An 8066-nucleotide genomic window follows, 5' to 3' on the forward strand; every position below is an offset into this window, starting at 1 on the left:
CTCTGGCCGCACATCCTGACTGTCTCTGCACATATGGCCAGAAAGTGCTAAGCGCTCCTAAAAAATAATGCTGCGATCTATTTTGCCACCATATATGTCCTCAAATCTCTTCAGCTGAATGACTAGAACATTAGGAGCTTGAAAGATTGACATTTGCTTGCGTGCTGTGGACAACTTTTTGCACTTTTCACAGCGGTACTCGTCGTTTCCATCGAGTAGCTCCAACTGAAAATAACAAAAAAAAAGCTTCTTTCAACGAGCTTGCATGCAATATATCAAGGCTGATATCCATAATTTCATCCATCTTGTTCGACTCTGCTTCGCAGGAAAGGCGCTTGACTTGGCTTTGCAATCTAAGGTTGATGGGCTTCATGATTGGAATCTAATATTGCAGCATGCTTCTTTGATTTCTAGTGCGAATTTCAGGTGTGTTTTGTGTGTGGCATTTTTTGGAATAAGAATCATGCAATAAGAGTTGAAAGCTGATGTGGGCATCTTTGAAAATGGTCCCATTGAGCCTAGAAATGTGTTTAAACTAGTGGGTTGCTGATTTTGGTAAGTGGGTATACGATTTTCTTTGTGTTTGAGCTCAATACATGCAATATACTTGATTATTATCTGGGCAATGTATGACCTCAGAGCTTATGGATCATGCCTGCCTACTGTGAAAGGATCTTTGTTGTTGAGGATCGAAGGGCTGATCATTGAACTCAAAAACTACGAACTGTGGCATTGAATATATTTGGTTGCCGCTTATATATATGCAACGTTGAAAACTCCTGCAGCTTACAGCGACTAAGCCTTGGTATGCTATATTTTCTTCTTGAAAATCATATGTATATATAGTGGATCAATAATATACCATGTGATGGGCATATGAGGTATGAATGTGTGGTATTATATGATATGAAAGCATCCTATGCATTGGTCATTTTTCTTGTCGATTCATGCTCCTCCTTATACGGCATTGATTACTTTATGTTATTTCAAATGTGTTGGAATATGATACTTATATAACCAAACACAACTGAAATCGAGAACCATCACTATTTTTAAAGACAAGTGCAATCTTTTGAAGACAAGTGCAATCTGTTGTAAAATCCAATTGTATTGACATATTGCGAGTGAGTGTTGATTTTTCTCTACAAGTTGTGATCAGTTTCAAGTGCAATTTGACAATGAATAAAATAGCCAGAATTGGTGAAGTATTGGAGTTCTTAAAAACTCTGATACATTCCTCTGATCATGGTACAGTAAGAATAAGCAAAGCTTCTCTTGTTGACATTAGAACCTGTTTGCATAATGTACAAGAGAATATTGAGTTTTTGCAGCTTGAGACAAAGCTACAGCAGGAAGAATTACAACAGTTGAGTCATCATTCTGAACCTATTTCTGTTCAGAAGATTGAAACAGACTCCCATAAACAGCAAGTCAATAATGTTACAGCTGGTTCAGATTTAATACCCAATAAAGCAACAGTTGTAAATGCAGATGCAGAAACTCAGTCTGCACTTCCCAAGCCCATCATCAGACCTTGGGAACAACTTGTCCACAACAAGCATAGAACTGGTCTTGGATATGACAAGGACTTGTCCTTTCATATTCCAGACTACGCCAAGCCCATTCAATTTCAGAGTGCCGGATTCATTCATGACAGTTCACCTGCTCCTCATGACAGTTCAGCTTCAGTTGTTCCAGATTCTGCCCCTCTTCCACAGCAACAACAACAACAAAAACAACAGATCGTGAAATGCCAACACTGTGACCGAGTTGGCCATTTGAAAGATCACTGTTTTGATCTTCATCCATGTAAGCACTGTCATAAAACCAGTCATTCTTCACACAGATGCTTCAGAAACAAACGTCCTGCAAGAACAAAGATTCATCTTGGATGGATCGCTTGTTGGCAATGGGCATCAACAGCTAAGAAGATATTCCAAACACATGTCAGAACTTGTTCCAGAATATTGAACAGTGTTGCAGTTGAGTTTCCTCCATCATCTCACCTTGTATCTGACAGGGGGGGAAATGATGGTCATCTACAAGCTTCAAAGTCACATCAAGCGAGCCTGAGCCACAACCTGCCACACCAGTTTCAAAGTTGTAGCCAGAGACAAAGATGCCTGAACATGCCTTCAGTTGGCTATCTGGGACACTTCCTCTAGCAGAAGACTTCAGCTTCTTGCCAGTTTCGGAAGAATTCCAGGAACACAATTGAGAACACTTCCTCTAGCAGAAGACACCAGCTTCTTGCCAGCTTTGGAAGAGTTCCAGGAATCACATTAAGCATTCCAGAGTTTTTGGTCATCCTTAAACCATCACAGGTTGAGACTTCCCTTTTCAGGTTGAAGTTTTGCCATTTATGCGGGGTGAGACCTCCCTTTTATGGTTGAAGGTTTCCCTCTTTAAAACAATAGGATCACTTCCTCTAGCAGAAAACTTCAGTTTCTTGCCAGTTTTGGAAGAGTTCCGGGAACTGCACTAAGCATTCCAGTGTTGGTGGTCATCCTTAAACCACTGCCCTTTATACCAACATTTCATAGAGCACATTCAGCCTAGTGCTGCCATGCATTTTTTGCACATTTTGTATTACAGCTCTCTTCTTGGACTCATACATAACCCTTCGGATTAGGGAATGTTGGACACCTAATCCTAAATGGGTTAGTGTGGAAGCCGAATAGACCAAAGCAGTCCAAGAGACCTTGGGATCTGAAACCCAAGAGTCACGTATTGTACTATAAATGTATATCTCATGTTAATAAAAAATGTATTGCATGTTTTATCTTTCATATGTCTCTTGCTGTCCATGTGTGTTTAACAAATGTAGATACACTCATTACACTTTATTTTTATGTTTGTAGGTGGAACAAAGATCAAGAAGACGAAAAAAATAGATGCAATCAACGAAACAATCCTCCAAATAACCAAAGCCATGGAAGTAGCTTGAGCACTGACAACAATTCCAACAAAGAATGATGATATATTTTGATATCAATGCAACATGTATTTTTTGAAATAATTGTCTATGAAAATCAAACATTATGATTAATGTAATGGGCATAGTGTCCCAATTGAAAGACAATGGGTTACCAATAGCAATCCCATTTTGTATGACAAAGAGCCTCTCATTTATATATAATACAATACATTTTAATTTATTCCATTATGTTATCCAATGTCATTGTAAAATGTTACACTACTGACTAAATATATGGATGGTTAAATATTATAATGAAGAGATGTGAAATCTGATAATATAACAAATTAATCCAAACATCATATACAAATGCACTAATCAAATTTTAATTTATATGAATATTGTTATAGGATATATGTCAAATTTTTATGAATAACGAATTTAAAAATTACAATAATTGCACTGTCATAGTTCGATGTTTCCAAAAAAGAGAAAATCTCATACAAAAAACTGATGTGTTATGCTATATAAAAGCACTGTGACGACATATTTTTGCATGATCAGTATCTTTTTGGAAAACAACAACATCAGGGCGTTTATTTCTTCAAGTACCAATATTGTTTGCAGTTCGATGTTTCCAAAGAAGAGAAAATCTCATACAAAAAACTAGTGTTATGCTATATAAAAGCACCGTGACGACATATTTTTGCATGACCAGTGCCTTTTCGGAAAACAACAACATCAGGGCGCTTATTTCTTCAAGCACCAATATTGTTTGCAATTAACGCCTCGGTGCATTGTAATTCTTAATACACCAATGCTTTTATAGAACTAATACCCCGGTCCTACAAAATATTATTTCCAGCCTCAGTGCATTATGAAAACTAACGGTACTGGTCCTTTTATATAACTAACACACCAGTGTGTTTATACAAACAATATGCATTGATGTGCAAGTTTACACAAAAGCACTAGGACTGCAATTATTTTTTGCGTTCCCTGGTGTCATTCCTTACAAGAACAACCCAGGGATTTTTTTATATATTAGCACCGTTGTGGTATATATTACACACTGATGTTATTTGCATTCAATGCCTCAATGCTTTTAGTTATGTATGCAACCTGGTGTGTTTATATATGTAGCGCACTGGTGCTACTTGTTCCATAAAGCGCACCGCAAAAAAAACATCTGGCCTCCTAGATTATTTTGTCAGTTGTGATGAAGTTCCATTATAATCTCCACTAAAACATCCGTTATCATAGACAAATGTTTTAGCAAATATTTTTTTGACAATTTTATAACACTGAAAACCTCCATTATAATTTCCACTAAAAAATATTCTCCTTATAATCTCTATCAACATAATAACTTAGCAAATTACAACAGCTTAATTTTGATCACAAACTATTCTATATTCAATGATACAAATTTTAACAACAATCTCAATAAAAAAAATTCACTACTTTTAAAAACCTTTGAAGTCACACCATGATTATTATTACACTAAGTTTTAAAAGAATAATGAAGCGTTATTATTACACCAAGTTTTAAAAGAATGACCAAGCTAAGAAATGTCAAGTGATAAGGTGGTCGTAACTTGCTTAATCCTTGTGACAATCGTTTGAAAGTCCACAAACCAAAAGGTTGCCAAGAAAATTATCACTATCAACATGAATGTAAGATATAACCCACAAGTAAAACCCAAAAAACAATTTTGAATTAAAAATTTATTCCTAATTTATATATTTATTTGTAATAATAATTTATATGGATAAAGTTAGCATCAAATTTTCAACATTATTGTTAGTCAATGATTGCTCTATTGGTTAAGATACATTGTGAGTGAGTTTAATGGTTAAGATCATGTGTTTCCTCTTAAAAAATCACATGTTCAAAACCAGAAAGATAGAATATGTAAACCTTTGTAGACTTAACATCCAAATCACTACACATAAATGAGTTCTTTATCTCACATATAAAAAATCTCATTAACTTAATCCTAATCTTAAAATTAAATAATAATAAATATATATATATATTTTTTATATAGAAAATAAAAATTAACCCAAAAAAAACACATAACAACCCATCATCATTCATGGCCGACCATGATCATGGCATCCACGTAACCAACTTTGTCTCCACTCCCTTTTGTGGTCGACTTTACGTACACACTTTATGTGGGGGTTGATGTTGCCACGAATTCAAATAAAACCTCATCATGGCATCTAGCATTTGTATCGAGACTAACGTATAGGAAAACTAGAAAACATTACCCATATTCGTAATAAAATATCTTCCATGAACATTATTCAAGAAATTTTAACAAAATGTTTTAGGAAAAGGTTAAATTTACAAAGCATAGGTCTAAATGGAGGACAGCATGATGGGTACTGGAACTTTCTATTGGTTCTTAGTTTGTTATCTTTCAGCAATTTCATTAGTTTTTATGGATTTGGTGATTCAGTGAATCATATATTTTTTAAAGTTTTATTTTTAATAATGTGTTGGTTTTTAGGAGAATAGAGAATAATATGTACAAATATCTTGCGTTTAAAATCAATATTTTTATTTGATAGTTTAAATATTTGTTTTTAAAGTCAAATTAATGTTTCGGAATTTATTTGGATATTGTTTATCAATTGAGATATGATTGACTACAAATTTTCTAATTAGAAAGCTTAGCATCAATTAACTTATGAAATTTAGTAATGTAATGGGCATTACCTCTTGATGATGATTCCTATTCCCCATTTTAGATTAAGTTGATTGGTACACCCAAACCCTAGTTTTCCCTTCAAGAAAAAGCCTCCACTAATCAACACTCAACCTCAAACTATTCAAACTCCATAGGGTCGCCACAAACACACAATTTGAGATACCTTTAACTTGCAAAAAAACATTGCTATTAGGTTAATTGAATCCACACTTGAAATCTTTATCCCACTGCTCTTGAGCAGACTCGATCCTCCAACCATTACAAACTCAAGCACGTCAAAAGATATAATGAAAACAAAGGGAGTGGGGGGTGATGGATATAATGAGTTCAACACCTTTACTTGGTGATGTAATTCTAATGTCACTTGTCCATCAACTCAATAAGGGTGTTCATACTATTGTTGATTAGTGAAATAATCATGGTATATGATGCAAAAGGATTCTAACCAGCGCTCGCCCTCTCACCCCAAACTTTTTGAAACAATTGATCTTAGTTCAAAAACACACCCCTATTTTCCATGTCATTTGCATCAGAGTTTAGATGACAAAGAACATGATAAAATGTTACTTAATCAAAATGAACCATTATTCTTCAAGTTGTGTCTATTAATTTGGATAAATTGAAGGATTCGAACATTGAGAACTTTCTCATTTGTAAGTTATCATCATGGAATATTCAATAACCATAAGTTTTTAACTTATCTTACATACATCAACATGAGATTTTAAAATAAAATTAAAACTCAAGTTTAATTATTAAATACATCTCTCAACCCTTAGATGTAAGTTAATTCTTGTTATTCTCCAAAATTGCATACAAACCTTTACAGTTACAACCCCTTTAATATTACATTACCATATGAATAAAATAAAAGATAATTACTCAATCATCCCATGTGAAATTGAATAAATAGTCCATACTTTCCCAATCATAAAACATTTATGATACATAATATGATGTGTTCATTCATATACATTATTATGTATGACTAAGGATTCTCTTCTTCTCCTTCTTGTTTTGTAAGCTAATACTCATGGGAGATTCAAACCAATGACCTATTACAAGCCATAATAGTGCAATTATTCATTGTCAATCCAAGGCCTCATGGGCATTCTCTTTGTATTTTTAATTGTTTTATTAATATACTTTTATGAATGCTCATGGGGCATAGAATAGTTGGTGAATGGGTACTATTAATGTATTATTTTGTAATGGTTACCAATACAAAACTTTGTGGATGTCCCACCTGCCTAACCTTTAACTAAAGGCCATAGTGGTAATAGTCAGAGTCAACTCCATGTCACATGAGTACAAGACCAACCTAATTAAAAATTCCACTAATCACTAAAAAAACCAATATACTTTTCTTAATGAAACTATTTCCTCTTTCTATATTCATATACACATTATACCAATTGTTTAAAATCAATCTTATTTTATTTTTAATTAATGTACATTAAATTTAGTTTAATTTTATTTTATTTTAAAATTTAAAATTTCAATTAAAAATATATATTTAATTGATAAAATATAAATTTAATTTTTATAATAATAATAATAATAATATATAAAAAATAATTTTTATTATTATAAATTTAATTTTTATAACCATTTAAAAAATAAAAAAATAGAAAATAACAATTATTTAATTTAAATTTTATGTAAATATGCATTTTAGACTTTTAAAAACAATGAAAAGAAAATCAATATATTTAATTCAATACATAGTAAAAATCTTTCACATACTTTAAATCGCAAATATTTACACAAATTTATTTGTAATACTGGTATTTAGGACGGTTTACTAAAAATATTATCTTATTAATAAAGATTAAAAATTGTTTGGTCAAATGTTTAACCTACCTTCCTAATGAGGAGGTTAACTTTTCCATAAAAATAATATTATTTATAAACGTATTTGCAACTTCAAGTTAGATTTTTTTTTAATTTTAAATTGATCATTAATGGTTAATTGCTAAATCTCTTTAATTTTATTTTAAAATTTTAAAAATATGAAATAGCTCGAAAACTTTTCCTTTTCCTTTAAAATTATTGACTCAAACTATATGTTATACATATTTAAAAAAAAAAAGAAAAAATTAGAGTGGGAAAATCTATCATAACTTAGTTGTCAAACTAGCAGTGAGGACAACCATCTCTGGCTACTAATTGCGAATGCGGGCTAACTCATCACCATTATTCAAGGAAAACTACGCCCCCTGGAATAACTCGCTGGTGGTCAGTAAGGGAGCAGGTTTTCACTCCTGCTAGATGCCTTTGGGTCTTGGGTTGTTAACATGTTTCTTTACATCCAAAGAAAACAGGCTCCTAACCAAACAAAAACAATTTTAAAGCATACTCTAAACCCATACATATCTCATAATTATTTTAAACTTTTACGAATATATGTATATATTAAAACTTTTTTT

This window comes from Pinus tabuliformis, chromosome J (genome assembly GCF_031772625.1).
Source record: "Pinus tabuliformis cultivar Carrire ecotype Pingquan chromosome J, CPIR1, whole genome shotgun sequence".
Lineage (NCBI taxonomy): Eukaryota > Viridiplantae > Streptophyta > Pinopsida > Pinales > Pinaceae > Pinus > Pinus tabuliformis.